Consider the following 22,402-nt stretch of genomic DNA (forward strand, 5'->3'; position numbering starts at 1 on the left):
TGCAGAATAATTTTCACTTTGCATCAGTGATAACGGATCCTTGATCACTGAAGCAATAAATCAATCCAGATTGATGTATCGTTACACATGTTGCCAACTATGTTTCTAATAGATTTTCATCCATTTAATAGATTTGTTGTTGCAGACGTACTTCAGACCTCCCTATTGTCCAGATTACTCCCAAAAGCAATAATCCTGCAATGCATTTGAGTGTGTCCAGAGGGGATGTATTGTGCAAAAAATAATGACTTTGTTATCTTCAAATCAAATGGTTGGTGGATCCACTTTATTCCAACTGACCTTAGGGGTCCTTGAAAGAAGAATCAAACCTCCAATAACTCCTGTGAAGGTGCCCAGTAGCCAAAAACTGCATAAATGAAAAACATTTTGTGGCTTAAAAAGTATCCAAGCACATTTCTGTTGGCAGTTTATTTTCATTCCCTGTCTTTTTTTCTCATCAGGGTTTCTGTGTGGCTCTGTGTTTACCAGCCAGGAGCAAGTGTGTGAGGATGGAGACGAAGCTGTGGGATATCGCCTCCTGCCTGGACTACAAGTGCTGCCCGGGGGCCTGGTGAACCTCTTTCAGCCCTGGGGGCACAGAGGAGAAGTGAAAGACAAGTGGAAGCCAGCCAGCTACATTAGACCTGCCTTGGCAAAGCAGTTCACCAGGTGTGCTTCACTAATGCCTCAGGGGGCCTGATGGCATAATGATGTGGAGGCATCTGCATCATCTCAGGCCGTCACTGAGGAATCTTACATTTTTACATTTTACATGAAGGCTGGTTTGGCTGCTGTTAGTTAGCACTGGTGACAAGTATGGATTCTTTGGACTTGTTTGGGGTAAAATGACACCAAATGTCGCCTAACGGTTTGATAAAATACATATAATCTTGTTCTTTTTCTATCTCATGTCTCTCCTCTTAAGGCCATACTGCTGACTCTCCTGGCTATCAAATCAGATTTCTGTGCTTATAGTCTTTCCGCACCAAAAACAATAATTCTTAAAAAAACAAGTTGATTCCAGTCATTCAGAGCTTCTCGGTTCCCTACGTCTCTTGTAGAAGGAATAAACGTCTCAAAAATGGAGCTTACGATTTATGTCATTATTATGTTGATGTTGACTCTGAAGTAACTATGAAGAGGATGTTGTGCCTATATACTTTTTGTTAAATTGCTGCCAAATTAACTCTGTTGAAGTTAACAGCCAAAACCAAGCCATGAATAATATATGCAGTAGTTAATTAAATAAACCTCTGGCAAAAGTTGAAAAAGTAAGAACTCTGTCCTCAGGTTGTATCTTTATATCTCTGGGGGTGAATGTCAACTTTTTTGCTGCTGTCCTACTTTCCCTCATCACCTCTGTTATCCAGCGCTGTCAAAATCTCTACGTCAATTCTGACATTATCATGCTTGTTTATGGCTGTGTGTCACTTTAAAAAATCATAATGCACAATTCAATTGGTTGATGAGAGTGTATATTACACCTGAAAAATTAAATAAATTTAATAGCAATATAGCTGATTGATGTGCTAGATGCGGTGAAGATAAGGGTACACTTTTCCATTGCTTTCGGTCATGCCTGAGGGTTGAGGAGCTTTGGAAAGAAGTTACATAAACAATTCAGGAAATTTTATCGATTAGACTAGAACTGGATCCAATTTTTTTTTACTTGGCCTTTACCCAGAGGGGCATAACATAAAACATCATGAACAAATTTTTCTGAATATGTGTTTACTACAAAGAGGGTGACTGCCTTAATGTGGAAAACTATGGGCAATAATGACTTGTCTCACCTAATGAATGAACCTGGAGCAGAATAATTTTTCCCCCCTTGCTTGATCATGTTGATCTGCTACACTTTCATTGACTTACTTGCATTATTTGACTGAGCACTCATGGTCTTATGCTTTTGTTGAATGTGATCTTGTGGCCACCATGTTCGAGTGTTTGAATGTCTGTGTCAAGATTTCTAAATTGAAAGTCAATAACCATGTTGATGAAAAAAAATCATGATGCCAATATTAATACCCTTTAAGCGATACCAATACCTATGTAGTACTTCAGTGGATACACATAATGTAAATGGATTAGAGCTCAGAAAGCTAGGAAATAGATATCCAGATATCAAAGATAGTGACGGCCAAAAAGCTTAACCCAGTTCTTCAAAATGGGAGCCGAAAAACCAATAAGTTCTGTCACTGTGATTGCGCTCATTATTTTCATACAGTCTATGGTGTTGCATTGGTAGTGAAAGTATTATGGAAGATAATATTAAGCTATACTGTGTAAGTGTAAGTTTCAGGGTTTTTGGAGCTTGACCATCATCTGCACCATCAGTTTTGACCACTCTTTTCTTAAACCACCAATTTTAAACTTACTGGATGAAAATAAATAATACTCTTTGGTATTCTTTGAAAGAAGTTCTCCTAATTAAATGTTAAATTTAAACTACAGCAGACACTGGTCAGATTATCTAAAGTCACGGCATAGAGCTCATTTGTCAAAATGAGACAAACGTTGGTTCAAGATCCCACTAAAGGGGCTCAGATTAGGACTAGTGGCACATTTCACTGCCTCACAGTGAAACCCTTCACAGTGAAGAGTCTCGCCTTAAGTCCACCTCCAAAAGCCAGCTCTAATTTGGCAGCCTTATTCAGTGAGTAAGTATTGAAGAGGTTTGGTGTCTTTCTCCTTAACAAGGACACTTTAACAAGAGATCTTGTAGCAGTTTTGTACTCATTAGCTCCTTTATGGGATCAAACCTGTGACCTGATCATTAAAGTACTGCCTCTCTATTCTGATGTATCCGTCCCTGGATTTAGTCTTTTTTGGCTTGTGTTGATGCTGTGACAGCCGTCCCAATATCTGAGAGAAAAATTATGCCTCCCTATTGTTTGAAAAATTAATTACACCTTTTCCCTGCATTTAGAGGACATCACTCTTCTCTGATATTGACTAGATGCCTCAAAAATGCTACATGGCACAGCAGAAATAATCTGAAAACAGTCTTTTTATCCCCGGCTCACCAACAGTCCAAATAGATTTTCTTCTGTCTGCTTTTAATTTGAGTAACAAACAATGAGAACAACTCAACATCTGGACCATCAATTAAACTTTTCTGAAAATCACTTTCAATTGTGCAAATTATAAGTGGAGAAAAATCGGTGCAAGTTTCCAAAACTCATTGTTGCTAAGATATAATGACACTAAAAACATCTTGAAATGTCTCAGAGGGACCACTTTGTATGTCTTGAAGAATTAGTGTCACTGAGGCATAAATTTCTTCCCATAAACATTTGCCAGATGTTGATATTCCTTGAGATTGCTTAGTCTGCTTCCAGATTTTTTTTCTTTTACCACTCGTAGAGAGTTTAAAGGGGACCCTCTATGCTTTTAGTTTCTGTCACATCATTTTAAAATGTCAGATGTTCGTTTTTTCTACAAATGACATGAGACCATGGGGGACTTCTTCATATGGTCATCTGCTTCTTGCACAATACTCAAAATGTTTGCAGTATGTACTCAACACTGCTACACGCAGCTGCATGCTAACTTCAGGGAAGATTGTAATCTTTGTTGCCGATGTCATTAATTTCTCCCTGATTTCAGATCATATCAGATTGTTTTTTAAAGCTATTATTGGCAATTGTTTTTACACCAGAAAGTGCAGCTTTAGAGTTCCCCATAAATGAGTCAGCAAGCTTGAGACTTTCAAATTTCTATATATGAAAAAAAAAAAAAAAACATCAGTAAATACCCCACTTGAGAAATGCGAAGCTTGTATGTATCTTAAAAAAGACAGTTGCTTACAAACAGCTAAATGAGACTCTGGAAGGGCTGTCCTAAATAACATTTTCTGGACTCCAGAACAGCGAATAATTGGAGCTTCATGGCTTCACCGTCAGGTGGAGAGAGACCCTGCGTCAAACGACAGAGACACCATGTGTGACTGAGCTTCAGTATTATGCGAGAGAGATATTATTATTATCATTAACTACTTCTTTGATCAGATAATTGAAATGTAAAATGTGACTATTAGCTGTCCTACAGCCAGAATATACTCCTTTTTAGTTATAATTTGTTTCTGAATTTCATCGAAGTCCATCTCTGTCTTCATCATGACACAAAGAGCGCACAGAGGCAAGAAGTTTTTGGTCAAACACCATTTTCAGTCTGTGTAGGCATACATTATTCAGGGATTCAGATCTGAAATCTGAATGGATTTCATACACTTCCAAAATGGTCCTGTGGTGTACAAAAGAGATTCTCTGATGAGACTGCAAGATAGTCGGAGGAAACAATGCAGTGGCAGACACATGTTCTATTCTGTCTGAATTATTTTTGTTTGTTTGTTTGTTTGCAACGGGGAGATATAAATCTTGAAAATTTAAAGTTAAAAGTCAATTGTTATGTTTTAAAAAAATGTGTCCCATAGCTGCAGGCTATACATTATAGTTTCCCTTGACAGCACTAACATACAGTCACTTCCTAGCTCCATAAATCACAGAAACCAAATTTTTAAATCATGACTGGTTTCAGATGGAAATCACACTCAACCTACAGCCTCCTGCAGACTGTAAGGTTTTTGCAATCTTACAAGTTTAGTGCAAGTTACACTTGGGTAAGACGTCAAGTTTGAAGTATGCAAACTGTGCGACATGACATCACCTATGATTCGTAGGCTAAGACATTCGTCAATCAACATCAATGTGCACAAAAAAAATGACGTCTGTATGCGTCATCCATCCAGCAGTCACACAGGGAGATTCTCATCCCAAATTTCTGACACTGTCAGAATTTTATCCCAGGCTGTCTTTGAGTGCACGACCATGACAACGGCCATCCTTGAGCCTCTCACTGTGCAATGTAGGACCACTGTTTTAGAGCCACGACCAACGATATCGCCATGTTTCTGTCACAATGGTTATCGTATAATAGCACAGTGTACACTGGGCTTACAGCTGATACTGAGGTGAAGAACCTTAAAGCTGGGAGGTTTGTTATCCTCCCTGCTCTTAAAGCTTCAACAGAAAACTTAATATGCAATGCAAATGACTCCAAACTTCAAAATCCAACATTATGTGAGACTGCAAACGCCATATTTATGTCACATTTTATGACAACAAAAACAGAACAATCAGACAAACAATCTGATCTTAGTAGTGACTTTTCATTCTGCTTTAAAGAATACATTTGTCACTGTCTCTGTCCAAAGAGGAATTACTGGCAATGAAAACATCAGAATGAAATAATGGCAAATAAAATGAATCTACTACGTGACATCTGATTAAGAAAGATTGGAGACTTGTTGCTGCTGCCTGCAGGCATACAGATTAGACTGATAAAAGTAGTTTATTTTTATTTGCTGATTGCCCAACGGTGACATTTCTGCTGTAGGGAGTAGCTCCCAGGAGCCTATATACAGATTTATGTCAATTTGAAGAGAGATATGATTTGCACTGCCAAGTTCATTGGATAAAACAGATTACCAAACAGGCACTTCTGATTATTGACGGTGTGCTTTTTACTGTAACTCTCCAACCAACTGCAAACATCCAGCCTTCAGTTCCCCTATTTCAGGGAGTTATGTTTGACTCTCACTGGTGCAATCTACAGCACTAACACAGTCTGGGAAACCAGAACTAATAAGCCAGAGGAGTATGGAGAAGGCCGACATGGACACATGGAGTAAACAGTCACAATACAGTCACTCAAAAGAGTGAGTTGTTGACACTGTGCACCTTTGGGTAAGCAGAGAAGCTGCAATTAACCCTTTAAAATGTTGCATGCATATTGGTTTTGATTTCTTTCAAAACTATGTCAAGAATGCACGAGCAACTTAACAAGACATGGCCCAAAAATCAGCAAAAGAAATTAGTGAAAAAGTCACGAGAAAACTGCCTGAAAATAAGCACACAAAAAAATAATATTACCTGAAAAAAGTGCAGAAAATTAAGAAAAATATCACATATAGTTTCTTTTCTGTAACATAATCTAATATAAAATTAAATAGTTAAAAAATATAGTTCTTTGGACATTTTTCTCTCTTTTTTAAATCATTTTCTAATAACCTACACTTTTTTAAAACTAATTCTCAAGTCATTTTCTTGTCACCTTTTACTAATTTCTTGCAATTTGCAGTACATTTTGTGCCAAGCTGGTTATTGCCTTTTTGCCGATGTCTTCCTCCCCCAAAATACATCAAACCAATTTGCTAAGGTGTCAAAAAATTAAACAGCTTGTAAAAGGCGTCAGAACGCAGGACAATGACACTCATCTCATTCCAGGTCTCAAAGGGTTAAAGCACCAAAAGTATAATATGTAATTTGGTGCTTTTGAACATTTTAGATTTGTATTGGATCCCTTTGAAAGAACAGGAAATTATGCAGGTTGAGGCATAAAAGCATTGACAAATGTGTTATTCTGAGCCAGAGTTCTGTCACATCAGTCAGCAGCATCCAGCAGGACAGTATGTCTCTGCTTGACACTGACTTTTGTTTTGTTTTTTGCTTTTTTTTGTAGAGGAATGTGTCAGAACCTGTAATTTTGACACAACATTCAAAACATCAGAGATAAAAATTGTTTTTCGATTGCATCAGAATGTTTTGACTTGGCTGTCAGCTTCATGCAGCACGAAATCGAAATGAAATATGTTCTTTGTTCAGAACAAAAATGACACTGAACATGACAAGGAAACACTGTCTTTATCTGCATCTGCGGAAAACTGTGATCACAGATGTTCAAAAGATTTACATGATAAAGGCATGTCTCATTCCTTGAACATGAGTCATGTGTGCACTGTTGAAATATCACTTGTCAGAGTGGAACAATCTGCAAGGTGACTTGGGAATATCAAGCAAGTTTAATGTGGACAGGACTGGGTAAATTCTGGGTAAAAATGTGGTACAATGAATTATATTGAAAATTCTACAGCACATAATTTGCATCCAGTGCAGAGACCCCATGCCGGTGCAGGAGGAACTCTGCACGAACTAGGAATACTTTTTGCCAAGCTCCACAGAGGGCAATGTGTCGTCTAAGCAGGTCTGAAGTCAAAAGTGTTAAAAGCTGTTGCGAATGTGGGGTGAAAACCTGCCAGAGGGGAGAGTGAAAGAGCGTGCTGCAGTGTTCACACTTCACAAGAGCGAGCTCGAAGTTCAGTTCACACAGATTAAAATGAATTAATTCACGTCCTGAGTAGCTGTCCTAGTTGTTGGGATCATCATTCACTCACATTTATTTTAGCATGTTCTGTTATTGGTGTTTACCCACTTAGTCTTTATATCCACAAAATTGATGTTATTTGTTGAAAATCTCACTGCGTAAATATTTTGTTAAAGCACAAATAACCAAACCTACAATAAAATAATAGTCATAAAATTGATATAGGCATTTATTCAAAAATATTGTGATATTTGTGAGGTTGTGATCTTATATTCAAAACGTCAGGTAAGTCATATTTGAAAGTATAACAAAAACAATAATATCAACAAAACAAAAATAAACAGTTTGGGTTTTTTTTGTTTTAAAACTTACTGAGGTTTTACATGTATGCAGCCAGACCTTCTTTTAAATTATTAGAATTGTATTAATTTCTTTAGTTTTTAATAACTTTTTGTCTGTTTGTCTGTTTTTTCTTTCGTTTGTTTGTTTGTTTATTGTTTTTTGTGTATTGTTTTTTTTGTATTTTTTTGTTTGATTGTTTCTTCTCTTCAGAAAAATATACTATTGGCGTGGATGATGCCTGTATGAATGATTTTGCAATATTCACTTTTTTATTTTTGATTTTATTTTTTCCGCCTCATGTTAAAATAGAAAACGAGACTGATGAAGGTATACTGTGCTGTTTGATGTTCACCAATTTTGATTTCAATAAAAAAAACAATTAAAAAAATGACTGAGATCTTAAAACAGTAAAAACAATACCTAAAAAAAACTTATTTTATACAAACTTTAGAGTCAAACATGTTTTTCAGCAGATGTAAAACCTGTTTTTTTCCCACTCACCCAATAATTCTGTGATGTTTTATGTATATTTCTTTTTATCCTTGGCCTTATTTAGGGAAAAAAAACAGATTTTTTGCTCTCTATCCTCCTACCTGCATTTTAAACAGCTTTCATCTATCTGCTATCAATAAGACCCCGGAGTCGTACAGCATCGACACAGTGATGACCTCACAAACTCATTATTGATGAGGGAGTGACTCACAGCAGTACTCTGCAGCCATAACTGTCTGAGGGAGTTATTCAATAATACATCAAAGCAAAATGCAAACACACATAAACCATTCAAATACACTCATCGCCTAACGTACATGCACCGATTCAAACACAGATACATATAAACACTTTCAACTCAGAGACCATAATTTAACCAATCGCTGTGGTTTCCCACCAACGGGGTTAGAAGATATAAAACTACAGGGTCGCAGATAATTTTATTGAGATAGTAAAAAAAAAAACATCTGCTGCACTGAACTCATTTTTGACACTTTTTCTAGTGAAAACTTTTTTATACATTTCTTTTAAATCACTTGAACTCTGTGTAACGTATACAAGATTCTTACAAGGCTTAACATGCACATTGCTTTATTTTAACAAGTAACAAGCCAAAAAAGTTCAGGACGTCAGATCTAAATGATTGCATACTTTCAATTTATTACTGCGCATCAAATTCAATTACGGTTTCCCCTCCAAACACACAAACACACACCAAAATGGAGATGTACACACACTCAAAAGTATGCACACACAGGAAAACACACACTACACCTGCCTCAAGCATCAGCTTATAATGTTTCTATGTCAAATGCAGTGTATTACTATTCTCACAGGCCCATAAATAAATTGAAATATTCAGCCCCCTTGGGTGAATTCTTTCCATTTCCTCCTAATATGACATTAATATATATGCAGCCTGAGGCATTGGCAGGAATCATTAAGGGCCAATGACTTCCCACCGTCATGTAAAAGTGGGCTCGACAGTATAACTTTGCATGTGTGACAATATATTTTTGTTAATTGCTCAACTCCGCAGAGTGCGTGAGAGGGAGTGAGTGATAGAGAGAGTAAGCTGAATGTGTTATCACATCACTGTGTTACAATGCAGGCGGATGCATTTCAAGTAATTTAAGACAGGTGTGTGGTTGTGTGACTAAAGTCGCGAGCGCCGCTGAATTATTAACAGTCACGGAGGCAAATCTGAGAAGCAGAGGGGAAGACTTCATGAAAACAGAGCCTTCTATCATCCGCCACAGATTTCAATGCACCACACATAAATATTAATCCCTCAGCTTCGCCTCAGAGCCTCTTAAGCAGGTGGTATGTTTTAAAGCCCTCATTAAATGGTGGAGTCTTCTATCATCCCCAATCAGAGCTGCATTTATTGCCTGCTGCCACGCTCCCAGAGACAGAGTTCCTCTGCCATTAAGAGCAATATGGCATTTACCCATGCATACATTATATACTATGCGGTGACAGTATTGCTGTGCAACTAGTGGTTAAGTTACGCTCAGTGATGCACGATAGTGATTATTTCAACGATACTGATAAACCTATAATTTCCAGCTTCTCAAGGCCAATAACATACAGATAACCGATAATTTCTTTTTGTTTGTTTTTATTACCTGAGGGTATGAAAGGCTGAGATGTGGTGAGTACAGATGAAATTAATTTGTGTATTTTCATTAAAACAATTACATTTCAGATCAAATGCTAGGAAAATCACATTTTTGTATAATTAAGTCATTTTCAAGAATCATTTTATATTTGGGTTTTTTCCCCCACTTATTTTCTTATTTCAACATGAATTGTACAAAAATAATGCCGAAAATAATATTGTGTTATAGTGGAACTATAGAGAGGAACATTCCCTAAAATGTCAGGAAGCAGCAGCTACAGAACAGTCCCTGAGTAACGGCTTTGTTGTGATCTCTGCAGATTTACATGTTGTTCTGCTTGTTGTTGGAAGGAATCAAACATCAGATATCAGTTTATTCTTTCAGCAGAACCGAGCTGGAAACTCACTACAACTGAACTCAAACCGCGTCCAGCATGTCCTCTCATCATGTCCCCATCACACACAGAGCAGAAGGAGGGAGGGGGGAGACAGCGAAGAATGAGAGTGGAGCAGACAGTCAGAGACACCGGCGGACACACCAGCTGACACACCGGCGGGGAATGAGAACGGAGAGGACAATCGGAGACACCGGCAGTCACACCGGTGGAGGATGAGAGCAGAGTGGACATTAGGAGACACTGGCGGAGAATAAGGCTGGACCGGACATTCGGAGACACTGGTGGAAACACTGGCAGAGAATGAGAGTGGAGAGGACATTTGGAGACATCGGTGGACAAAGACAGCGGAGCTGACATTTGTTGACATCGGCGGAGACACAGGCGGAGAATGAGAGCGGAGTGGACACTGGCGGAGACACCGACGGAAAAAAAGAGAGCGGAGCGGACATTTGTTGACACCGGCGAAGACACCAGCGGAGATACAGGCAGAGAATGAGAGCGGAGTGGACACTGGCTGAGACGCCTGCGGAGAATGAGAGCAGAGCAGACACTGATGGAGACACCAGCCCAGCAGAAACCGGCGAAGAAAGTTAGCGGAGTGGACACTAGCGGAGACACTGGTGGAGAAAGAGAGCGGAGCGGATCGGTCAGCATCAGTAACATCCCCGACTTTCTCTTTCACTCCGCAGCAGCGTCAGCCATATCGGCCAGGAGCTGGGCGATATGGCTTTAAAATTAATATCCCATTATTGTAAGGCTGTATCATGAAACACAATTTACTTATTTATAAATTTATATTTATATATAATTTTCTTTTTATATTTAACAACTAAAATGCAAAATAATTGAATGAACTGCAGTTACAATAAAGTAATAAAGCGGGTACTTCTACTATATGCTATAGTAATAAAGCTGAATACACTACCGTTATGAAAACATTTTAAAAAATGTGTTTTTTACAGAAAATAAATTTCCAGAACACTGAACACTGATATGCCATTTTTTCTGGATGCATAAACACTTCTTTAAAAAATCTGATTTCACAGTCAGTTCTATGAATATATTGAAAAGACCACTGCCCAATTAAATAAATCTGTTATTCTGTGTGAGTGGTGAAAATATCGGTGCTCAATCATTTATTCATGAGATGTATGAATAAAATTTTCATTTTTACCCTTGAAATAGCCCATCACACATGGGAAAACATGACAAACAAAAATAGTAAATATTAATAGAAGAAAGTCCTCTGACAATTGAAATTCACTTTCAAAATAACAGATTTTTGCTGCATGGTATTTTACTCACACAAATGTTCAGAATATAAGCTACCGTCCATGCAATCTTAACATAATCAGTGTAAAGTTGTCTGTCTACGAGAGTTTACGCCAACAAAAGTTATCACAATCAGAGAAAGTAAAGAACAGAACTAACTGCACTCCAACATTCAAGGTAGCTCCTTCATGGGTGAGTGCTTGGCAAATGGGAAGGAGAGGAAGAGACAGATTTAAAGAGAGGAGACAATATTAATGCGATGCTTCCTTCACCTAACGATGGTACATTAGCGAGGTTGTGTAAATCAGAGATGGCTGAGTTATGCTGCCCACGCCCACTTGGTGACGGGGATAATATTGGGCTTTCTGGATGGCTGCGTTGAGCACAGATTGAGGCGTGCACGCACACAGATTGTATTTGTACCCTCCAGGAAATTTACATTAACAGAAGCCTTCACCTCTGATTCACCTGACACCTTAACCCTTTGAGACCAGGATAGACATAACTTTACTTGTGCTGTGTTCAGACATCTTTCACAAGCATTTACACCTTTGAAACATCAGCATATTGGTTTGATATCTTTCAAAACAGGCAACCGGCAAAATTGGCACAAAATGTCCTGCAAATTGCAATAAATTATAAAAAAGGGAGCAAGAGAATTACCCTAAAGAGAGAGAGAGAGAGAGGGATTTACTTAAAAAAAATTATAAAAAATAAAGAAATTTGGGGAAAATGTACAGAAAATGTTATTTTCATTTTACAAATGTAAAATTACCTTACACACATACATACACATGATAATATATTACTGTATTTCCAAACTAAAAAAATATTATCATAATGATTTTATGGACATTTTCCAAATGGTAATTTGTTAATATATTTTTTGAAGAATTCTCTCTTTATCTCTCTCTATCTGTCTGTCTCTCTCACTCTCTCACCTTAAATCTTTTTTTTTTTTGCTAATTTTAAGTTAATTGCTGATTGCTTGTTAACTTTTACATTTCTCTTTTGTGCCATTTTTTCTTTCATTTTTCTTTTCTTTTTAACTTTTTCCTCATAACGTGCTAAGATTTATCATTAAGTTTAGGGCTGTAACAGACTCAGAATTATGCCAGTTGAATAATATTTGGCTGATCAATAGGAATCTTCCACCATTTGTTTTGTTTAAGTTTTAAAGTCTGAACACGCTCCGCTAGACATTGCAGCATTTCTGAAATATAATAAACAACTTAACAGCACTAACAACGGATGGCAAATGTGCACCAACATTTCTTTTCCAGTATGGCCTCGCTTTGTGTGAAAGTGAAGAGCACTCACTCCGCAGCAAAATCAAGAGATCAAGACATCCCAGAAGTACACTGCACAGAAAAAGTTGATGGCTCGACTTGAAGTAATCTTAGTCGCCTGATGGTGTCCAACGGACGCCTCGAGCCTCAAACCTTCAGGGGGCAGCCGTAGTTACTTATTGCTTTCTTTCCACCTTTTTTAAAGAAATCAAGCCAATTTATTCAGGTTTAAAAGGGTTAAAGTTCATCCTAAACCTAAGTCTGCACCCTAAAGGAGCCCCTTAAAAAATGTCCAGACTAACGTCATAAAAATGTCCTCCTAAAGATGGTTTGGATGTCTTGTGGCATCGACCCCGTACTCATTCCTTCTCACTTGCATATCTCCAGTCTGTATTTAGTGCATTTCAAAGTTTGAAACACTGATTCATCTTCCACGCCATTATTCCCGCTCCCCTGCATCTCCCTCGCACCTCGGCAATCTCTCTTCGTCTTTCTCTCTCTCTCATGTTTAATCAGTCCACCAGGCGGTTGTCTCTACAGGGGACTGTGAATTATTGATGCAAGGGCCACGAGCAAAAGGAGGGGGAAACAGCAGGAAGTAGCACGGAGGGGAAAATGAGTGAAGGAAGAAACAGAACATTTCACTTAGCCGGCCCGTGCTGATGTAGATGGACAGATAAAGAGACAAGAAGACAGGAAGACATGAGAAAAGGTAGAGACAAAGAAACAGAGAAAACAGTGGAAGTGAGCTGATGGCAGATTGCAGGTATAATGAGCTTGACAGGGAATCTCGTTTTTTTTAACCAACGCCACGACATGAGGAGTCGTGCTGTGAGGCTGCAATAGTGACGGCATTCAAGCAATAAAGCCTGAACTTCCAAAATGACAAAACCCCGGAGAAAACAGTTCCAGCCCCAAACAGCTGCTTATTAATCTTTTATGTATAAATAATTTTCTAGTGCAACATTTCCTAAACTGATTGACAATGATACAGAGGTGTTTTGCTGCCTCCATGTGCTCCTCGGAAATAGCGTAAATACCATATTTACGAGTTAAAAGCACGTGAACGGCCCTCCAAAGCTGTAATTGATGTTTGCATGATGTTTCGGGGCAGCAGACATGGCGGAAAACATGGAAACAGTGTCACTAAAATTGTAATTTTGTTCCTAGTAGCTTTCATTTTCTTTTAGTAGTTGCGCATCTATGAGCTGCAGCAAACAAGCAAACTTCTGACTACAAAGAACACCAGGCAAGAATACATAACACTGATAACGACGTTATTTTACAACAAGAGCTGCCGACAATTAAGTATTTTTTTTTAATCCTTTATTGTAATAGTTCCTTCAGTCTCTTCCAGACAATTTGTTTACATTACACTTTAGTCCATTTACATTTGATTTAACAATTAAATTAATAAAGATAACCAAGAGGCTCAAACTCAAACATATTCACACAAACCGACAAAGCTAAGAAGGATAAGCAAATTTGCACAAACCAAAACCTAACAAAAAAATAAGCAAAAAACACATGAAAAACAACTCAAGCAATATATTAACTGCTGTCCATGTAGAGTGACTTGTATTAAATATAAAAATTAATATATTATATGTTATGTTTTTATAATATAATACACTGGAGAAAGCTATCAAACTCTTGTTTAAACACTCTTAGCATTAAAATGGAACCGTCTTCTCTGCAGCCTCCACGTTGTTCCCACTTCACAACCTTAAAGCACATCAACACAACGAAGTCAGAAGAACAGCTTCCAAACTCAGAAACTGTGACCTTGCGACATCACATGACTGCAGCATTTGTCCACAGCCCAGCGCCACCAGAAACTGGCATAAATCATATCAGACAATTCAGCAGCGCACACATTACTTCCACTACCAGTGTTCAGCGCAAAAGAGCGAGTATGCTGTTTGGCAGAGAGGAAAGTAAGCGTGTGTCAAAGATTAAAAAGGTAACATATTGCTCTTTCTTGCAGCCCAGTTGTCAGAAGAAAATGTTTTTGCAACCCACATAAAAGTATAATTTTATGTTTAATTATTTGTTTATTTTTTGCTGTAGTTTTCAAATGAGGGCAGCACTTCAGGAACCCGTTGCTCTTTTTCCACTTTGTTTGTTTGTTTTTACTGAGACATCACTGTATTTCCTGCGAGGATTATTCCACCAAAACCCGGTATTTTTAACCTTGCAATGCAATGAATTCAGCATATTATAAGTCTTTTTTTTTTTTACAAAGATTTGTTAATTAGCAAAAATGTAGCTCAATGTGAACGTTTTTATTGATTTAATTTTAAAGTGCAATAAAATATTCTGTGCCTATCATTTTGGCCATTATCGTGCAGCCCTAGTTATTATGGGAACACCTGCAGTTTAGGCTGTACAGGATTTACACTTACTGGTTTATAGGATCACAACCTGAAGGACATATGAACACCTGTAGATATCTTCTATCATACAGGATTTACACTATATAATTGCTTCAATGCTTTATTGGCCCCAGCCAACAATATCAGCACATCAGTGTGGAGCTCAATGGAAAACTGCCCCACAACCACCAACACACTATGATTCAAAACCTTGCAACAATAGAACACACACACACACACACACACACACACACACACACACACACACACACACACACACTCACACACACACACAAAACAAGCAACATGAGAGCAATGGACAACCTTACATTATGGTGGACAGATACAGACTGATAAAGAACACATTATCAAGACATCACCATCTTTAAAAAATGTAAAAAGCAAACCATTGTTACATGTAATTAAGTATTTAACGGTGTGTGTTTTTATTTAAATATTTCCTTTTGTTCTTTACACGTTGTATTATGTTCTATGTACTTCCTGTTTTGTATTGGATTAATATTTACTGACTGGTTACTTTTTCTGCTCTATGTTTTAATTTATCTTTTGCTGTATTTTTCTGTAAAATGCTAATTTGGGGGCTTTTGTTTGTTTGTTTTTTTGTTTGTTTTTCTTTTTGTTGTTGTTTTTTCTTCATCTTGATTTTACACATTTTAATTGTGTGCAAATAAAAAACTAAACTAAACTAAACTTATCTATCTACTCACTTATGTAGTAAGGCTTAAACTGGATAAACAGGCAATTTCTGAATGGGCAGATGCCTTGACGCTGTGCTATGATTTAACCCTTAGAGCCTACATTAATTTTGCACACACTCGTATCACTCTGCACACAAAATGCTCCTTAAAAAATCAGTGAGTTTCACTAAAATCATTCCTGATCATATATATTGACTATTCATTAATTTTCAGAATTTTAACGTGTTAAATGCCAGGATTTTGCCTAGGATATGTCAATGATTTGAGACAGCATTGATTGTGACAGTGTACCTGTATTAGATAATCAATTAATTAAATAAATAAACAATTACTTGATTGATATTTGAATAATTAGTTATTTGATCTTACATTAACAGCCATCTAAAACAGCTTGAAAATAAAAGAAGATCTGTAATTTGTCATAGATAAGTTGTAGGGTTCCAGAACTGGTTTCCTACCCGTCAGCGCCACACTGGTCTCTACAGTCCGCTTCGGGCTCACTGTTGGCCGGCTGGGCGGTCGCCTCCGCGTCGGTGTCGGACTCGAGCTCCGGGGGTGAAGCAGGTGAAAAGGTGGCTGTCACAGCCGGGTTGTAAGTCTCTGTCTTGGTGTCCACCTGATGTTCAGGTCCCTCTTGGATGCTGCTGGTCTGGTTTAAGTCCAGGTGGAAAAGGTGAACTCGACATTAGTGGGTGAGACTACTGTCCTCTTTAGCCATGCTAACAATGTCCTCGCGACGCTCTTTAACTAGCGCGACTTTAGAAAACAACCGAGACCGTCGGTTTGTTTTTACAACGTAACATGTTTCTGCTGACCTTTCTTTTTTTAAATTTCACTCTGCTGCTCCACCGTTTTTTAATCCATGTCTGTTGTTTTTCCACGCCGTCCTGCAGTCAAACTTTCGCGTCGTTTCCGCTGTCAAAACTCCCACCGTCACGTGACTCGTCTGTCATCACCGTGCTGCATTCACGCGCTCCTCAGATGGTCCTAATTCCTAAAATTAGATTTTTTTTGTTGTTTTTGTTTGTGTGTTTATTGTTTTTGTTTTTCCTTTTTTCCTGTGAATTTTATTGAATAATAAATCAATACATTCAAAAAAAGGCACACCATGGTCACATCCTTCAGCTACATAAACTTAACTAAACGAGGGTACCAACCAAAAGACTCAAAATGTAGACAGCTTCAAGCAACCACACAACCAAACAGTCACAATCACAAGACACAAGAACAATAAGGAAAACAAAAACAAAACAAACAACAACAACAACAAAAATGCGGTCATCCAGCAACTAGGGTCCTTATAGGCTAGATGAAGGGCTTTTTTCATTTTTGCAATGTTTTGGGTAGTTGGGTTTTTTTTTCCATCTTGCCCTCCCCAAAGCTACAAATGTTTATTTCCTAATTGATTACCCTCCCTCGACCATAAAAAAAAAGTTGTTTTTTTTTGTATTCACACCAAATGTAGGTCGTATTGGAGCCAATTCATCTAGTAAACTAAAGTCTAATTTCTAATGCGAAATGCAAATGATGTGTTAAAGAACCGTCGTAAATTTTAAGTTTCTGTTTTTACAGGTCTGGTATGACAAAAGGTGTTATCTTGCAGATTTTTCAAGAAAACATGCCTTTCAAACTGTCTGGTGGAATTCGGGGTTGCGAGTGGTTGTATCCCAGACTAGTAACTAGTCATAATATTTTTCTTCATTACAATTAAATAATCCATAGGTTCATACTTCAACACACACAAACAAAATGAAGGCTCATGGATTCAGATTTAGATTTAGATTCAGAAAACTTAATTGTCTGTAGTGACAGAAAATTGTCTATGCAAAACTAATGAGGACAATGAACATACAGCATGTGTTGCAAAAAACAAAACTAAAAAATAGGATAAAGACCTAAGTGTGGCTTCAAAATGCACCAACTGCTCCAAATTCACATGTTCACACCTGAAAGCTTTACAGTTCAACTCAACATCACATGTTTGACAGAAAGATTAACATTTCTTATATGCTTCCTCCAGTATCTGCTGTCAAATATTAACCTGCATCTCACATTTTTGGTTTCGCTGTTAAAACTATGCCTGAGAACCTAAATGAGAAACACACAATTTAAATTGATTCTGCGTCTCTCACTGGGTTGATACTGTCTCTTCTGTGAGATCAACTCCCACCCTTCCCACACACACTAAACATAAAATGTACACATTTTTTGTGTTTGGTTAAAGGCATCCATTAAAGGTTTTGCCCATATAATCTGAGAACACTTTTCTTATTTTAATGATCTACCCCCCAAGCTGGAAGCCAGAGACTCTCTGTGAGACTCTTCATAATTGAAGAAATCCAACCTGGAGCTCTCTACTTTAAATAAATGTAGATTTTTGAGAACACATAATGAGACCTGGGGTGATTTTTAAACAGAAACGACCACATTATTTGACTCAAACTATGACAATCACGCCATTAAATTGCCCATTTATAATAAAAGACAGCATGGTGAAAAGATGGGATTACAGAAGATACAGAAAGCGAGGACAATGAGCGACAAAAACAAAAACACATCGCGGTCCTTTATTAGAATTATTTATCCAAACTCTTTTAACTGACAGCACCAGAACACCACCCTAAAGTTAAGTTTTTGTTTAGCTTCTTAAAGACTGAAATACTAATTAAAATCAAAATAATATGGAGCAGCAGATAACAGCTTAAGACAAACAGACATAATATCTGTCTTCCCCCAGACAATAGCAGGAGCAAGACACAATCAATAGCCAAAAGGCGAATAAAGCAAATGGAGGCGGTGTGCAGGGGCAGAGAGAGTTGTTAGTGTAGTTATTGAGCTGGAAACTAACCGTGTGTGTTGGACGGGGAAGTCTGAGATCAAGCCCTCGAGGGGAGCCGCGGAGATAAAAGTTGGACGATATCAGCGAGCGCTGCCACACCACCTAATCTGGTGACAAATGCAATATGGGGCCATCAACAATAACTGTCATGTGTGAGAGAGTAATGGAGGTAATTCCTTTCATTTTTGAGGCTGTTTTTGTCTGGGACGGAGTGATCGATCACCATCCAAGAGCATTTGATAATAACAGAAAAACAGATTAAGCCCTGCACTTTTATTTGTGGGTTTTAGTGAGAGGAGCACACAACTGATTTAGAGGAGACATTTATGTTCTGTCAACATCCAAAATCACTTGAACAGGATTAAATTTTTGGGACAGTTCAGGATGTTTCCCAAACATGGATTGAACCCAATCTTATTTTTTGTGCATCATTGTCCGACAAAGTTTTCTGTAGTAACTATAATTTCCTGCTTATTGTTGATACTGAGCAGGCAAGAGTTTACTCATCAAAAAAATGTGGTGTACTGTTCATCTTTCATAGTTCTGTTGTATTCTTTTGTTTTTTGTTCTTAGTGATTAAAGCTGTAGTATATGCAAAGACAGTCCAGGCACGAAGAGTCAACTTTACTTCTGCAAACTGAAAATCTGAAACGTTACATTTGCATCTTTGATACATACAATAAATGTTTCTAAAGAGGCAATATTTGATCTGATTTTGTCGTCGGAGGTGAAGAGGATGGCGGATGTCGTGATAGCTAAGGGAGGCACCTGCCAAGCTGCAGATCACTATTTGAGACCAACAAATAACAATACTGGTTGTTTTTTTTTAATGATTCATGATGTGTTTCCAGCAGCTTTTTAGTCTCCAAACATAGGTCTTTTTTGGTGACTCGTGGCTCTTTTCATAGCAGCATTTTTTCCACACCCTAAACCTCCTCACTCATCAAAGTTTTTCCAGCCTTTAGCCCCAAAACATTTTTTTTAGTGACTCATAGCTTTTTTACCAGCAACTTTATTGCCCCTGAAACACAAGTGTTTTTGAGCAACATGTGGCTACTTTTCCAGAAGCTTTGTAGCCTGAATGTGGGTGATTCTTCAAGAAACTGCTGGCTCTTTTTCGAACAGCTTTTTTACCCCCAAAATGGATATTTTAAGCGACAGAAGTCTCTTTTTCCAGCAGCTTTTTAGCCCCAAATACAGTAGTTTTTTACAAAACAGTGGTTATTTTTCCAGAAGCTTTTAGCACCCAAACATGGGTGTTTTTCAGGAACCAGTGTCTTATTTTCCAGTGCCTTATAAGCTCCCAAATGTGGGTGTTACATAGCTGCAACTCATCACTGCTTTTCCAGGGGGCATAGTGTCACGAAAAGTGATTGTTTTTCACAGAGACATCACTGGATTTCCTGCTGCGAGAGTGAGTGGCACAAAAAGCTGTTTTTGTACTGACACATCACTGCTTCTAACAGGGATTAAGCCCCCACAACAGGGTATTATAAGCATTAACAAACCAAGTGTTTTTTGTACCCAAACCTAACCACACATTAACAACATATAACAATTTACTGATTTGCTGATTGATGTGTCTCCATTGTTTTTTCTATAACTGCTGTATTCTCTTTATAGCCTGCAAGTGCAACATATATAGGAAAAGACACAGAGGTATAAAAGTGAATGGTTTATTCCACTGATGGAAACGCTGCAGTCAGGTGATATAACAGCGTCAGAGCCCCTGCAGGTTCTCCCTGCTGATGTACTCTTGTCATAGAACAGCAGGAGCTACTTGTTAAATATGACCACATCACCTCTGTTTAATCAATATCTTTATTATAGAACAACAAACTGTGTGTCACCATGCTTGTGTAACTGCAAGTACATAATATGTGTGTGTGTATTACCTCTGAGTTCCCCACGGTGTGGTCATTTGACCAGACCAGTGTGTACCGGGATCGATGCGGTCTTAATGAGTGTGGGGGGGAGGAGCACATAATTCCTCAACAGGCATCAAGCAGCAACCGGAAAAAAGGTTGCAGAGGTGATAATTCACTCGCGGTTACGGTGTTGTCGCCTGTGTGGAAACGAGCTGAGGCTGTGGTAAAGGAGGGGCGACAGAGGTGTGAAGAAAGGAGGGATTAATAGTAAGATGGATGGCCAATCAGGTGATCAAAAAGCGTTATTGAACATTTCTGCATCGACCTGCTTGTTAGCTTCCTCCCAAGCGTATCACATGCTGAGTGCAGTGTTTTAAACTGCACATTTATCAGCATATTCTCTATGTGTGCTGTGTACATTTGTCACCTGCAACACATTTGGTCATACAGGAGAAAGCACATCCAAACAGTACATAATATTTTCATACATAACTGTCTGTATAGTCATCTAACATAATCTACAATCATGTATGAATCTTTTCTCTATTGCAGTGACATTTAATTTACAGCAGACAGGACAAATCTGTAACCCTCTGTACCACCTCACAGACGTTCTAGCAAAGCCCCTACTGGCCTAAAGTCTTAAAAACATCCTAAAATCCCAGAAATGTCCTACAATCCAAGAAATTCTAACAATGTTCCAAAATCTAAGATATGTCCTAAAATTCTAGAAATGTCCTGAAAAGGCAGAGATGTCCTACAAAATCTCCTACAATCCCGGAAACATCCTAATATCCTAACAATGTCCTGAAATTGAATAAATGTCCCAAATCTGAGAAATGTTATAAAATCCAAGAAATGCCCTACAATCCTAGAAGCATCCTAAAATCCAGAAAATGTCTCAAATTCATGAAAATGTCCCACAATCTTAAGCATGTCCTTGAATTCTAGAAATTTCCTTAAATCCTAGAAACATGTATGAAGTGCTGTGACTGCCCCCCTGGCCTCTAAGCAAAGCAAAGTGGGTATTGCTGCCCTACTGTTTGTGATATTGGTTGAGTTTAAGGTTCATACCTCAGTATAACATCACCAGCTAACTGCCTAACATACACATTTACACATGGTACACTGCCGCTGATGTTTCGGGACTCTGGCTGCCTCTCTGTGTCTCTGTGGCCCTCGCTGAAGTGTGTCCTCCAGATGAAGGATGTGTCTGGCTGCTCCCCAGGATTTCCCCAGCTTGTTGCTTTGATTAATTCTCTGTAGCTAATCAGTCAAGTGAATTCCCACCGGTGTGAAATGAAGCCAGTCATCTGAAGAGGAATGGGCACATACTGCACATAAACACATGCATTGCCCTATGTGCATGCATGCATGTATGCACACACCAACACTAATTAACCTAGTGGTAGAGTCATTCAGTGACTTTCTAATTTGCATAATATTTATGTTATTTATTTATTTTTTGAGTGAAGGCATCTGCAACAGCCAACTGTTTCTAGAAAGAATTTAAGTGTAAATTGTTCATATATATTTTAAGAATTATTTGATCATCCTTTTGCTATTCAAACTTGCTTTGACACTGCATTCCTGACCACACTTTAACTCATTTGCATGGTACATTAGGAGTGCAAAGCTAAAAAGACACAGATGGGTTGCCACAAACCATCCAAAAAGCTCCTGTAAAAACACTGACCGGTGGCTACAAAACACTTATGTTTGGAGTCTGATTTTGTTGCATGTTGGTCTCTGAGTGCTCTGCAGCTTCGCAAGGCTTTTACTTAAATGACAGGCTGTACTCTCCACCTCCCAATGAAACTGTCAGCTCATATATTTTGTCATTTTAGAAACATTGATATGCAAATGTAATGTGTGCAGTGTATGTTTTCTGCATGGTTTGCAGAAACATACAATGCAAATATTGTTTTCTGATGACTGGGCTGTTAACTATAACAAAGCTTTAAATCAATCATTCAACCTTTTTTTGCTTGTGACCGCACACACATACAGTACAAACGTCTGA

At 38.1% G+C, this 22,402-nt stretch overlaps 1 long non-coding RNA gene across 1 annotated transcript in view; it reads right to left on the reverse strand.

The window, feature by feature from the left end:
- LOC148190050 (uncharacterized) overlaps positions 1-16,622 on the reverse strand; it is a 71,722-nt gene extending 55,100 nt beyond the window's left edge. The window contains exon 1 of the long non-coding RNA XR_015775941.1: positions 16,131-16,622. This is a non-coding gene — a long non-coding RNA (uncharacterized LOC148190050). The remainder of the gene's footprint in view (positions 1-16,130) is intronic.
- Between the last annotated feature and the right edge of the window lie 5,780 nt (positions 16,623-22,402).

Source organism: Plectropomus leopardus, chromosome 3 (assembly GCF_026936395.1).
Source record: "Plectropomus leopardus strain MGB_pleo_1.0 chromosome 3, ASM2693639v1, whole genome shotgun sequence".
In the NCBI taxonomy this organism is placed as follows: Eukaryota; Metazoa; Chordata; class Actinopteri; order Perciformes; family Serranidae; genus Plectropomus; species Plectropomus leopardus.